The 14,189-nt window shown below is 48.2% G+C and overlaps 1 long non-coding RNA gene across 16 annotated transcripts in view; it reads right to left on the bottom strand.

The window, feature by feature from the left end:
• The window catches only part of LOC112669791 (uncharacterized), a 113,867-nt gene that overhangs the window by 7,438 nt on the left and 92,240 nt on the right, over window positions 1-14,189 (bottom strand). For all 16 annotated transcript variants that reach the window (XR_007413555.1, XR_007413559.1, XR_007413553.1 and 13 more), the window contains one exon: window positions 7,313-7,432. This is a non-coding gene — a long non-coding RNA (uncharacterized LOC112669791). The remainder of the gene's footprint in view (window positions 1-7,312; window positions 7,433-14,189) is intronic.

Genomic DNA, 14,189 nt, shown 5'->3' with positions numbered 1-14,189 from the left:
CACATATTATGTCATGCTATGGTAACCAAGGCCAAAATAGCAGGAGCTCTTCTGTCTGTTGGTGTTTCTCTCAATACCTATCACTTGCAAGAAGTTTCTATGTTGTGCATGCCCAGTCCAAAGCAGGTGAGCAGCGCTCATCCATCTACTGTCTCAGGGATCCAGGCTCCTCTTACCTTTCTATGCTATTATTTCAACACATGGCTCACAGGGAAGAGTATGGAAAACTCTTAACTGCCTCAGACCAAAAATGTCATGTCTCTTCACTCAAAGGCCATGGGGCAATTCTAGCCTTTCCATGTGTTAGGAATGAAGGGAGATCAGATAAGGAAAGCACTAGTCATCTCTACCACTTCCACCAATGGCCAAACTCATACACCAGGGAGCAGATGTTTTCATGGCAACCATCTGCAAAATTGTTAGCAACTGCCACATCCAAAGACTGCAACAAGTCCCCCTGCATCAGGGACAACAAACTCAGTATAATCCCGAGACCCTGCCTTCAAGCCCACATGATGAGCCAAGGCTCTTTCATCACCAACATCCACGAGCGTCGTGTCATCTCTTTCTTACCTGAAGATATAGATTAATTCCTGCTGTATGGATCCAGCCACCAAAACATCAAGAGTAACAAGAGAAGGAACCTTTCATTCTCCAGAATCTCTTATAACATAAGGAATCAGTTTTTGTGAGGAAAACACTTTAATCAGTGGTTGGATATAAATTCACAAATGCTGGGGAATCGTGTGTTCAGCAGATAAAATTGAAGTGACTCCAGAGGTGGGAGAAAAAAAGGCAGGAGGGTGGTGCGAGAGAAGGCTTCACCCCAGAATAATATTTTCCTGGAAATCCTTCTAGTCTCCGATAAATCTACTAAACTCAGAAAAAAAAAATGGGTAAGAGTGACCTTTGATGAAAAACAATGATGTATTTAAATTGAACACCAATAAAAAATAAATTTGAAAAAAATAAATAAATAAAAATTTTTTAAAAATTAAAAAAAAAAGAAAAACAATGATGTAGGAAAAGTAGCATCTGGGTATTGAAGCAAAGACTTAAGGGAGCAAGTACTAAGAAAAAGACAAAGAATAAGGATTCTAGTCCATTCTGACCAAACCCCAAAGGGTGAGAGCCCCACTGACAGCTGGTTCCAACAGGGATGTGACCTTAAGGTTCTCCTGTGCGGGAATATGGGCTGGTAAAGGCCTCCAGCTACACCGTAGGAAAGGAGAGGCAGCTGGAAGGAAGCAATTACCTCTTCTTTTTTTTTAGTGTCCGTCTAGTGCCTTAACAATATGTCTCTTGAACACCTACAGCAAAAATACACCTGCATTCACCTCTTAGGGAACTTATCAAACTGCCTTCCATTCACTTGGGTATTTAGAATAGCTTCTTTCACCTCACTTCCACTCTTCATGTTTGCACACTGAGAACCAGGACCCAGAAAAATGTGCCTCCTCCTCTAGAACCAATAGAGTCCCTGGCCCGACCTGGAGATCAGACAGGATAGAGGAGAGGCCATGTGGCATAATTATGAGCACTGGGCTAGGCAGTACACAGTGCTAGTGTCTATCCTGGCTTTAAGGCCGCATCTCTATGAAGAGAACTTATCTCCTGGGGCTTTGCTGGGAAAAATGAGAAAAAAAAAACCCTAAAGCTGTGAGTTTAAGAGCTGATGTGTTGTAAGTGCCAGCTGCTATAATAGCAACTTGCCCTCTACTTATATGGAAGCAGAAAGACATGGTATGACCATGATACCAGCTCAGCTGGGCTGGAGGATTGCTGACAGGGAAAGAACTAGCACCAGAAACCCTACAAGTGACCTGGGAAAGGCCACAGCATAAGAAGGTCCACTTTGTCTTCATGAAAGACTCAGTGCTGTTGAGAAAACTTAGGCATCAGCTAAGTGGAAGGGAAGGCACAGGGCACATTCCAGAAGCCCTGAAATCACATGATTGGCAGAGATCACAAGCATTCCCCCCACCCCATGCCAGTGTGTTCTCCACTTCTTCCATAGCACTTCGTCTTTGCAGGGCACTGGCAAAAGGACAGAGCTAGCTAGGGGTGGCCGCATGACTATGGCCTGGGCAGGGATGTGTAGATGAAGGTACTGTGTAGGAGCTTCTGGGAACCTTCCATATGATGACAGCAGGCATCTGTCCTTTTCCACATCCTCCCCATCCCTCTTTCTTGCTCCCTCCACTCTGCCTCCCCCACCCGCCTACCACCTAGGTCACTGGTGACCCTCCCACCCTACTCAGATGCAGATGTGTTAGACAGCTCTGGAGCGTTACCTTGGACCAAGAGATGTCCTTGGGAATGGAAGCCCACATGTAAGCACAAGAAAGAAGCAGCAAGAGATGGAGGATAGGCATCCTGGAGCCTAGTGTCTAGACAAGCAAAGCCATCATCACCCCAGAGGAGAGACACAAAAGAGTGGAGGGTAAGACTAGCAGAGTCTTGACCATCCAGGTCCAGATTTTCATGCAAAAGAAAAATAAACTCTATCTTGCTGAGGCTACAGTTACTCTGGATCCCATTTTATGCGATGGTAGTAACTTTCTCCACCTATGTGGCTACCGATGACATTTCCACGTAACCAGCCTAGGCTATTCATTATATTTCTTTCCATCGTCAGGGCTGTTAGCATTTACGACGCCATTAATCTTATTTTAACAGTATTATCATCTCACTCCCATTTAAAAGCGCTTCAAGATGAGGATGGAATGTCAGTCTGACTATTGTCCATCATGCCTGGACATTGTAACAGTTTTCATAGATTTAATTTAAAAAACAAACAAACAATGGAACAACAACAAAGCTTCAAAGCTTTGCAATATTTGCCTAGCGCTGGTCCAAGAAACATCTTCTGCAGCCATGGGAAGATATATGAAAGGTAATGATTACTCAAAAAAGGCTCCTGGGCTGCTTCTATGCAGAAGAGTCATCCCATATGTGAACTCCGCATCGTCTAAGACTCACCCAGTGTAAAATGGTATTCCTTCAGAGTGATTGCTGAATGCAGGCAGCACCCGCCCCGCACATTCAGATGGCTCCTCCACCCCAGACGCCAAGTCTTGGAGATAACCGTCTGCTGGCACAGTGGCTCGTGCTACCGACAGGAGCCAGAAGGGGAGAATGGCAGTGAGAAGCAGCTCCAGCCAGGTGGCACCTGGCACCCTGGCCGTTCCGCACGCCAGTATCCTCCACGACTGATGACAGGTCACCTGACAGGGTCAAGCCACCACCCCACCTCCTATGACTACCACCAGTGGCCACACAGAGTTTGGCCATGGGGTTCCAACTCATCTGTTATTCAGTTGGCAGGGATTCCTTTTTAACACCTGTGTATTTATGCTGTTTTATCCTTTTATGAACACCATCAGGTATTATTCCATTTCATCTTCTTAACAAATTGTGCAAAGTAGGTATGGGCAGTCTTGTTCTTGGTAGCTCAAATTGAGGAAATGAGGTCCTGAGAGCTGCCAACCACACCTCTATGACTGAAGCACCTGCCAAGTAGTAGGGAGATTCGGGCTGAGACTGGCCCAGGGCGGGGAAGAGGGGGCGCTGGGGATCTAGGAGGGTGGGCTCAGAAGACTGCCATGAATACATACAGGGAGGAGGCCAGAGGAAGACTTCCCCAGGCTCCTCCCTCCACTCTGCCTCCCCCACCCGCCTACCACCTAGGTCACTGGTGACCCTCCCACCCTACTCAGAGTCTCTCCCTAGCAGGATAGGAGTTCCCAGCAGGCAACCACTCAACCTTATACAAGACAGAAATCCCTGGGCCTGACACATCAGCCCCTGTGTGAGCCCAGAAATGACTCGAGAATCAAGTGGTATCTTTCTTACTTCCACAGTTTGACCACTTTTTCATTAGAGATGGGAAACAGATGCATTTTGTGGTTGTTGGTCTTTTACTACAGTCCGAATGCTAAATGCCAAATACTGCCCAAAGCGCAGGAGGCTGCTCTGTCTGCCTTTTACAGAGTAAGGGGACATCTGAACTGAAATACAAAGTGTGTCGTTGAGAACTAATGAGTAAAGGGGGGGGGCCTGGCTTGAAAAATAAGTCAAGATTTTAATGCTCTCGAGCACAAGCCTTTCCATCAAGCAATACGATGTGCTGTGCGGGTTAATGGGCTTAATAGATGGATGGGCAGCTCTCGGATTGATTGGGGGACTGTCTGAACACCGTGGAAGGAAGGGCCTGGACACCCGGGGCATCCTAGTTGTTCTTTACACACGGACGTAAATGAGCAATGTGCTCATCGAGCTGCATGCTTTCTGTTGTGCTTTCACCACCAAAGAGCTGGGGGTAGGCTGTGATGGAACTAACACAGCAGAGTGACCTGTGACGGGGGTTAACCTGCCGGGGCAGAGGCCACCGGAAATCAGCATCCTGGCTTCACACACTCCCCGCAGAAGGGAAGCGTGCAAGGGGGCTCCGAGGCAGCCAAATGAAACAGCACCACTATATCTAGACAGTGTTTTCTTTTCTAGAAACTAGAAAGGTCTTAGAGACAGATGGACTTTTGGTTTCCGAAAACTGTAAAACAGGGAGATGAGATGCAATATGCACAGAGAATTGATGTCAGTTGTATTTATGCTTTTTTTTCCTTGCCAGAAAAATAGTAGACTCTGTTTTATTATGTGATGAAGTTCTGTGCTCTGTTTTCTCTAAAGCCTAATAATACTTTTGGTGGCAAAATAGAAAAATCTGGACTTTCCTTCTTTTTCTTGAGAATTGATCAGAACTCATTTACGAACAGGCCTTAATTTCTCATGAAGTTAAAAATCATCAGTTGAATGCCTACCATGTGCCAGGTGTTTGCATACCTTTGGCATTTAATTCTTTTTCACAATATCCCCTCCGAGGTAGGTTGCTTTGGAACCACCCTGCAAATGATGAAACTAAGGTTGGGGAAAATGAAATAATTTTTCCAACATCACGCAACTAATAAGTATTAGAACCAGAATTCAAAAATCCAGAGGACAAACTTCAGGTTTTGAACTCAGAGAACTGAGGTTGTTTTGACATGTGTGCTCTGACTACCCCACATTGGTATGGGTAAGAATTTTGCTTAGGGTAAAGGTAACCCCATAATAAACTGTTTATTCTTGATGGTTGATTCTATGCCAACCATTTTATTTGCATTGTTTGAGACGGTCAGGGTTAATTCCTTAATACACTATCTTCCTCATAGTCCACACTTCATACATGTGGTTGGTGTCGCTTCATGCATTCCCATTAACTCCCCTGACACCAATATATTTCTATCCCCATTGTAGAGGTAAAGAAAGTAAGACATGGACAGATGACCTAACTTATTCAACGTCTCACAAAAATAAGCAGATAGTGCCAAAACCAGTGGAGACATCTCAGATTCTCTTGACTTCTAAAACCCATGTCTCTCCATGACTTCTCATAGATCCCATCCATAATTCAAGATAGAGGAGACCTTGAGACTCAGCATTCCAAACTCCTTTATTTACTTATTAAAAAAATAAAGCTCCCATGAGGGGGAGTTGGCCAAGGTCAGAGGTAGGCAGAGAGGGGGAGCCCGACAGGAGATTTCCCCCGATTAACCGAATATCCAGGTGTACCGCTGCAAAGAAGCGGGGCCCATACATCAGCACCAGGGGCTCAAAAGGAATACGTACTATTTCATTTCGAAAACTACACAAGGATTCAGGGTAAGAAGATTTGGATAAAAAAGGAATGGACCTTTTACGTGAAATATGAGCTCAGAAATGCTCACAAGTGACCAATGTTACTAAATAATTAATCAAGAGCAGGCAGGAGGCGGTTTGAAATGTAAATGGATGGATGAAGGTGTGATGCTGTCATCCAGGGGAGGGTGATGTGACCGGAATTGTGAACCAGCCTCACCTGCCCCCACTAAGGGCACAGCCACAGACGAAGGGAGGCTATCAGACCAGACCACCCCAGAACCCTGAATTCCTGACTCTGACCTGCTGTTCACTTTCATGTCTTGTCCCCAAAGAGATGTTAAAAAATGATGAAGAACCAGCTAGGCACGAGGGAGGGGAAGAAGAAGCCATCTAAAGAAATGTTCCCTGACAAGGCTGCAGGCGACACACTTGAGAACACCTTTATTTTCCCTATGTCTTCCTGCTTCTTGAAAAACAACGCACCTTTTGTCTCTCCTCCCCACCCCCCTTCTCCCCAAATTCTCTAGAGCTCTTCCTGCAAGTGGTTCAGGAGACTCAAAGACAGACAACAGCTGCAAGCAAAAGAACAAAAAAGATTGACAATGAGGGAAGAGGCAGACAGAGAAACTCCTTTACCTTATCACACCAGATAAAAAACAAACTAACAAAGTCTGCAGAAGACAGAATGTCTCTCCTCTAACTAAACACTGATCAAAAAATCTCTATTCTAGAAAAATGTGACAGCTTGGCATTCGTGTTGCAGCATCTTAGATTGGAAAGACACATCCACGCTGGCACAGCCCTGGTACACAGTAGGCGCTAAATGTATGCTAGTTCTTTTTTTCGTCTCTCTCTTTCCTTGTCTAATAGGTGTTCCCACAGAGGCAAGATGCCCCTCGGCCCATGAAGCCCTCTAGGCCTCAGTTTACTCCTCTGGAACAGTGGAGACGATCCCGGTGCCTCTCTCAAAGGGTGAAAGGCTAGCCCACGCCTGCGCTCACGTGAGCTCCCCCAGGGGTGGTGGTTCTGATTCCAGATTGAAGGCACAGCATGTGCAAGGCTGTGAGGAAGAGCGTGGCTGGCCTGGGGGAGCCACCAATCCTTCTGGGTGGCAGAAGCACCAGGTCCAAGGTTGGGGGTGGGAGAGGCAGCTGGCAAGGCAGGTGCAAACTAGAAGCCAGAGCATGGCTGTCTGGGGTGCTGCTGTGAGCCAGGGGAGCTGCCCCGGCTCTAGGATGGGGGTGCAGCCAGACAGTGGGAAGCCTGGGGAGGCCCTGAACTAGTTGTTGGATGGGAGTGGAGAGAGAACAGGGAAGTTGTCAAGGACACATTAAGTACAGCCTTCCCAATGTGACCCTATTACCACCCCTGGGGCCTAGGGGTGGGTGGCAGAGAGGCAGGGGTGCTGAGCTGCCAGATGGTTGGGGGGCCAAATCTGAGGAGCAAGTTTTGAGCAGTCCTGAGGCTGCTGCGCCTTGAGGTGTCACGGTTACTTGCGGCTTCTCTTCCCAGACACCGACAGCTGTTTCCTTGCCTCTCCCTCCCCTTCCCCTGGCACCTTCCCTCCCCCTCTTCTCCTCCTCCTTCCCTCCACCGCACTCCCCCTTTCTCTCTTTCTTTTTATCATTCTTACCTTCTGTCCTTTACAGCAAAAGCAGAAGCGGTCCCCTGTCCCCCAAGAAATTTGCACCCACATTGTGGGCCTCTCCAAACATCTTCCGGGGTTCCTCTCGTTTCTGTGTGTTGCTGGTGGCTGCGATAGTAAAGGGCAGTGTCAAGAGTGGAAAGGAGAGCCAAGAAGAGGCAAGAAGGTCTTGTTTTGTCCCCGTGTCTCCCACCGTTGTCCCAGTGCCCTCTCTTCACTACCCCCCCCCCCACCTTGCTTCTAGTGTGGTCCAACTGGAAGCCAACCGGCTACCTGGCTGTTCCTGGCTCCTCTATCAATAGAATCTCATCAAAATACCTAAAGTAACCCATAATGGAAATAAAAATAGAGCAGAGCCAAGCACTGAGGCTTCTCCTCTTACACAGAACAAGCTGCTGTGGCACATACATTTTTCCAAATTTAAAAACCTAGTTCCTGATGCCGTAAGTTTCAGGGAGACAATATCACACAAACCCTTAAGTTCATGGACATTTTCATTCCAAGAATTTATTATTTATGACATGTCTTTCCATGGGAAGACCCCTAGTTCATATTTTCAAAGTTTATTGGCAAGACTTCTAAAACTCCATAACTTAAGAATTCCCTATTTTCCTATACAACATATGTATGGAAATGGTATCAGCTAGGACATATTATTTTTGAGAAATTGAAAGTTATTTTATATTTAATCTGGGGAATATTTTCCAGAGGGGAGAATGTAATCCTAAAGGTAGAACTCTGAGCTTTCTGGGGTGTGCATGTGTGTGTGTGTATGTTCATTTCTCCAAGAACTGTGGATTTACACACAGAAGATTGTAACCAGCTGCTCCTCATCCCCATCTAGTAGGGAGTGAGGAACTAGTGGCTTGAACTTGAGTGAGAAGAATTTTAGTTCAAAGGCAGAAAGGAGGTCCTGACAATGAGGATTGTTAGGACATTAGGGGTGGTTTGCCAAAGAGGGCTGTACCATCCTTCCCTGGAGGGCTTTACCATTTCTGTAGCTTCTCATCTCTGTGGGCGGGCTTAGGCTTGCCATCCTCCCAAAGGAGTCAGCTTAAGAGGAAAGCAATAAGACAATCCCCCAAGATCCCTCATCCCACGCATCTTCCCCAGGACCACCTCAATGTCCTCATGAGAGGGATGTTAGAGAGACTGTCCTCAAAGGCTAAAAGCCAGCTCAGCCACTTGCCTGTTGTGGGATATTAGGAGAGTCACTTACTCACACTGTGTCAACGTTTCAGTCACCCAATAAACATGACAATTGCCATCCCTCCCTCCTAGGCTTACAGTAAAGGTAAAAGTAAGTGTGAAGATGCCTCTCAGGGTGGAGCTTCCTACGAATGTTGGCCCTCACTAGATGCTACATGAAACACAGAGACTGAAGGTCAAGATCCTGTGGAGGCGCTAATAATAAAGTTTCCAGGTCTTTGTGTCTCAATTGCAGCTTTTACTTCATATAGGAAATGCATTAAATTGGACAAATAAGCAGTGGAAAGGCCAGAGCAGCACACAAGCCCATCGTGAGTGACCATGAGTCATGACAATTTCCTTCAGCCCAACTCTTATTAAGAAAGGCCATGGCATCCATTTGAGCAGTGATCCTCAGTTAGCTACAGACTCGGTGTCTGTCATTCTGTTATACAGAGTCCCAAAGACCCCAAGCGTCATTCACCCCAACCACATCAATGAGCTTCACTTGACCAGCCATGTGGCTGGAATTGCGCAGTAGCATTTCCTCAGGGAGAAAGCCCAACAGACTCATCATGGTCTTCAAGCCCAGAAAAGGTGGGACAGAGTGATCTCCTGGCTCACGTGGCAAATTCCAATGCAACAGCCTCTCAAAATCTAAATTCAGATAAGGCTAATCCAGCAACCTGGACCTCACAAGTGAACATCACCACCAATTCCCCTTTTAAACGCTTTTCAGATTCCTTCCCAGTCACCTCTCAGTAAACTGAATGCCACACACAGTGAGAACAAGATCTGGCTGTCTCTCGTCATCTGTGGCTTTCCTTTGAATTTGACTTGATAACATCAGGTCCAGATTATTAACCTACAGTTGTCAGAAATGGTAGAAGGTGGCAGGGGTTTGTTCTCTAACAATATTTTCCGTATATAATCTTAGAGCTAAGATTGTATCTAGAAGAGATACAGAGGAGAGAGGGTGCAGAAACCTGTTGCTGCCCTTCTGGGGATGGAACCCAGGAAGAAGCTGGTCTGGGTCGCTTCAATTGACCATCACGGTCCCCACCACTAGAGTCTTCCGGTCCCATGAGGCCCAGGACCCTGAGATGACAAAGAACCTTTTCCCATTGGCAGGAGGCACAAGACACCCCTCCATGCTGGGTGGAGGAAGCAGCCCTCGCAATACTTCCTATACCATGTACAGAGACAGGCTTTGGTTTCTAGAATCCACAAGCTACCAACTTCCACAAAACCTGGAGGCCATTTGAAGTGACCTTTCTTCATAGGTAGCTCTTTTTATTCCTGAGCTTTTTGCATGAAATATAATGCAGACGCATGTATGGTCTGCATATTTTTATGGATTACAAATATAAACACACTTATATAGAATACTTTTTGGAATCTATGAATATGTTGAAGCTTCAAACACTCCTTTACTGTTGCCCTATTCATGAAGGACTTGTTGACTGCTCTGCTGGGGGAAGGGATGGCAGGCAAAGGGAGAGAAACCTTGGCTAAAAGTAGTAAGAAATGCAGAATCTAAACATTTTCGTGTTTTAAAGACATTTTTGTGCACTAAGAACTGATGAAGGGGGAGGGCAGACAGGAGGATTTTAGAGAAGAACGATCTCTCACTCAGTAAGTATCAAGGAATAAACAAAGCAGAGATGGGTAAGCACCAAAGTCCAACCCCAGAGCAGGAACTCAAAGCAGAGATCCATGGTGGGCTTCTAGTTTCTAGAGAAGGGGAGGATGTGGAGGGGATTTATCACTTGGCTGAGGATTTAAGGGCATCCCAAGGAGTATGACACCACAGCGAAGGAGGACTAGCAACATAATTTCTAAGCAGGATTTCCTCCTCCACTAACTACCTATCAAATAGTGAAAAGGGAACATCTTGCTTGACCCTTCCTTAAGGATGTGTAAGAACAGGAGAGAAGTCTGTGCCTCTGACTCATTCCTGGGGCACTAGCTGCATGCACATGGCCTCAGATGTCACAGCTCTAGGGTGAGCTTCTTCTAGAGCTCATCCTGGGCCCCAGGCTGCCAGGGTCAGCCCCAGCTGGAAGGCCAGCTCACCTCCGAAGGAGTGTGTGTTCCAAAGGATTCAACCTGAAATTATTAGACGAAGAGTTGTCTTGCTAAAGCTTGAGGACTGTGTGGGCTCGTCACTGTCTTAGAGAAAAGATATTCCAGGTGCATGGAGTATGCCCACTTGAATGCAAGAAGAGGGCTCATTTGATTTACAAATAGCCCAGTAAGTTAGCACTAGCCGCTCCCTCTACCCAGTACTCCTTCCTTGAGCTTCTCCCAAACTCCTATTCCTCTGCTGAAGTGCCCAACAAGAGCGGAAGATAAAATCATTGAAAATCAAGAAATATGGAAGAGGCAATGGACTGTAATATAATGAATTCTGTTCTCAGAATCGCAAGATCAGAGTTCGAAAACCATCTCCCGGGGCGTCTGGGTGGCTCAGTCGGTTAAGAGCCTGACACTTGATTTCGCCTCAGGTCATGATCTCTAGGTAACGAGATGGAGCCCCACTTTGGGCTCTGTGCTTGGCCTGGAATCTGCTTAAGATTCTCTCGCTCTTTCTCCCTCTGCCCCTGCCCCCACCCTTGCTCTGAGCACTCACGCTTGCTCGCTTGCTCGCTAACGCTCTCTCGCCCTCTCTAAAAAAAAAAAAAAAAAAAAAAAAACTTTCCAGCCATGACTAGCTGTGTGATGTAACTGGGAACCAGTTATTTAACCTCTCTGAATTCCAGTTGCCCCTGCCTAGACCACAGAGACTCTCAAACCCAGGCAGGCATGGGGGAACCTGCCTCCCAGCAGTGGAAAATCCATGCGTAACCTTTGACTCCCCAAAATCTTAGCTACTGACGGCCTACTGCTGACGGGAAGCCTTCCTGATTACCTACACGGTGGACTGACACATATTTTGTGTATCATACATATTATATACTGCGGTCTTACAATAATACCTCTTCCTTAATTTTTTTTTTCTGTATTTCTAGGCTATGTAGTTGTCTATGACTTTTTTCAAACTGCTGGAAATCTCCAAAAAACTTCCAATACATTTATTGAAAGCAATCCACACGTCAGTTCAATTTTGTGTTAGTCAAGGGTCCGCTGGACTCCCTGCCCTCATAGGACTTCGTGGCGGGGCTTACATGAGGTGAGGACGCACTTGACCCCCGGGCCCAGGCCCTGCCCCCACATGAGGTGCTCCTGGAGGCGCATCTACTGAAGCCACAGCGCTCATCTCGGAAATCAGCAGGTTAGACCCCTAAAGAGTCGGCCCCGGTCTGTGGAAGAGCAGGCAATATCCTCATCTCTTCTTTGAGGCCACACTCTTTGCATTTCCCCAGGAACATGTTTTTTGTGGGAGAACCTGGAGCTGCTCCCCTGAAAACAGCTCCTTGGGGCCTCTGAAGCCAAGGCCGAGGGAAGCGCTACCAGAAGGCAGAGCAGCTGTGGCTTCAAAGTGGGAGGATGAGCCCCTGGTTCTCAAATCACAACCTGCTGCCTGCCTGGAATTCTCTCGCTAGAGAGTAAACCCCTCAGGCCGCGGTGGTCGGAGGAGGACAGGACGAGAACACCACGCTCCCGTCCTGACCAGAGCCCAGAGGGGACAGACCCCGCCGCTTGGAGCATCGCGCTGTCCTGTGCCCGACGCAGAGCCCGGCACCCGGAGGCGCCCCCAGGGCGCAGAGGAATGTGTGTGGCCCAGAAGAACCAGGCTGGTGGCACCTGCGAGCCCCGGGCACCGAGGCAAGCAGCAGGTGCAGTGGGGGCGCCGCATGGGGCTGAGGGCGAGCCCCGCAGTCTGAATGGAGCACCTGCTGCTGAGCCCTCCATCCCCTGCCTCAGTTCAGCCCCAAACCACGCAGTGCCCATTCTCTGCCCTGCAGATTGCTCCCTGTTCGCACCCATCTGGGTGCCCCGTGCGGGAGCGAGTGGTTGTTGAGAGCTCGTCAGCCTTGGGAAGCTGGGAATGTGCTGGAACAGGCAGTCGGGAACTGCCTGACCAGGGACTTTCTGGACTGGGGGTAAGCCAAGTGCTCACACATACTTGTGCACCATTAGGGGGCGGCTCCTGTTCTGGATGAGGGGGTGGCCTCCTCCCCACGCCCTCTCCACTCCATGTCCTCCCTGCTGTAGTCTCAATCTTGGGGTCCTGGCCCTCAGCCTCATCACCAGAATCTCCCCCAAGCCCCCCCTGTCTCTCTTTCCACACATCTCTCTTTCTGTTTATCTCTCTCTGTCTCTGTCTCTGTCTCTGTCTCTCTCTTGGTACCCCCCGCCCCTATCCACCTCCTCCCATCATCCCCTCTCCCTCCCTCTCTCCTTGTCTCTCGCTCTCTCTCTCCCTCCATTTCTCTACCTCTCTATATCTCTGTGTCTCTCTGTGTGCATCTGTCTCTGTGTCTCTCATTTTCTCCTGCCTCTCCCTCCCCTCTCCCCCTCTCTGTCTCTCTCCCTGGTCCCTCCTATTTCACTTTCCAAGTGTGTCCCTATTTGGGTCCAACCCCACCCACCAGGACAGGCCTTCACAACACCTTGTCCAGCTGCCTTGCACCCTCCATACGGGTCTTCTGATCACAGCTCAGCCCCCTCCACCTCTCCTCCTCCTAACTCATGTACCAAAATGTCTCCAAAGTGTTCCTTCTGAGAACAAACCCAAGAGCATTTTCCCCCTGCTGTGAACTCAGCCATAGAGAGTCCCACCGCCCCCAGGGCCGCCTCTCCAGGCCCGGCTTCCACCCCCCCACCCCATTACAGGGCCCTACCACTGTCCGAGCGCTCACAACCACCAGGGTCTCACGAAGCTCCTTCCATAAAACTCCCCAGCGAAGCCTCAGCACATCGGCAGGCAGGGGGCCCTGCCATAGCTGTCTCATGAGTGAGAAAGCCAAGATTTGGACGTCTCTCTCATGTGTAGACAGCTAGGAAGTAGCAGAGCAGGGGTCTCTACCCGATGGGCAGGTCCCAGGGGCACTGCCCTCCTCACCTGTCCTCAGCAGGTGGGGTCACTCAGAAGGTCTAAGTCCCTCCCAGGCCCCCAGAACCAAGGGGAAGGGGCTCATCAAGGCATCCTCACACCTGAGGCTTTCTTAGGAGTAGCTGTCCTTCTCACAAGACTGGATGTCCTGAAGATAAAGATCATTTTGCGTCCCCAGTGCTGAGCAAGAGCTGGGGACTCTCGGAGGCTTAACTGAATCAAGCAATGGTCAGATCAATGAATGAGTGGATTTATGAATGTCTTGCTTGCACGTGGTCACATTTCTCTGTCTCTCCCATAACAAAATTCAATTTATGTGCCTGGCCACGTTAGAAATTTTGGCAGTGAGTTTACTGGTTATGGAACATCATCAGAACGAGTCTAGACGCCCATCATTTAAGGACAGGATCACCGTTACAATAGCAGAGTGCGTTTTCATCATTGTTGTTGGCCATTGTTGTTTCCTGTGGAATGCCACCGTGCCTGAATTTTAAGCAGATGGGTCTGGGCTCCATTCATAATGTCCCTGATTTAGGAAAAATCGTTTTCACAGACGGGGACAGTACACCTGCCAACTGCCAGAGCCCAACAGCAGCTTTGGTCTTGGCACACGTGGATGCGATTTTACTTCACTGGTGATGTCTCCACGAGCTGCTTATGCTCTTGGTCCCGATGACA

The sequence above is a fragment of the Canis lupus genome, chromosome 10 (assembly GCF_003254725.2).
Source record: "Canis lupus dingo isolate Sandy chromosome 10, ASM325472v2, whole genome shotgun sequence".
NCBI lineage: Eukaryota > Metazoa > Chordata > Mammalia > Carnivora > Canidae > Canis > Canis lupus.
The sequence above is the reverse complement of the archived record's forward strand: the minus strand, read 5'-3'. Positions and strand labels throughout refer to the sequence as shown.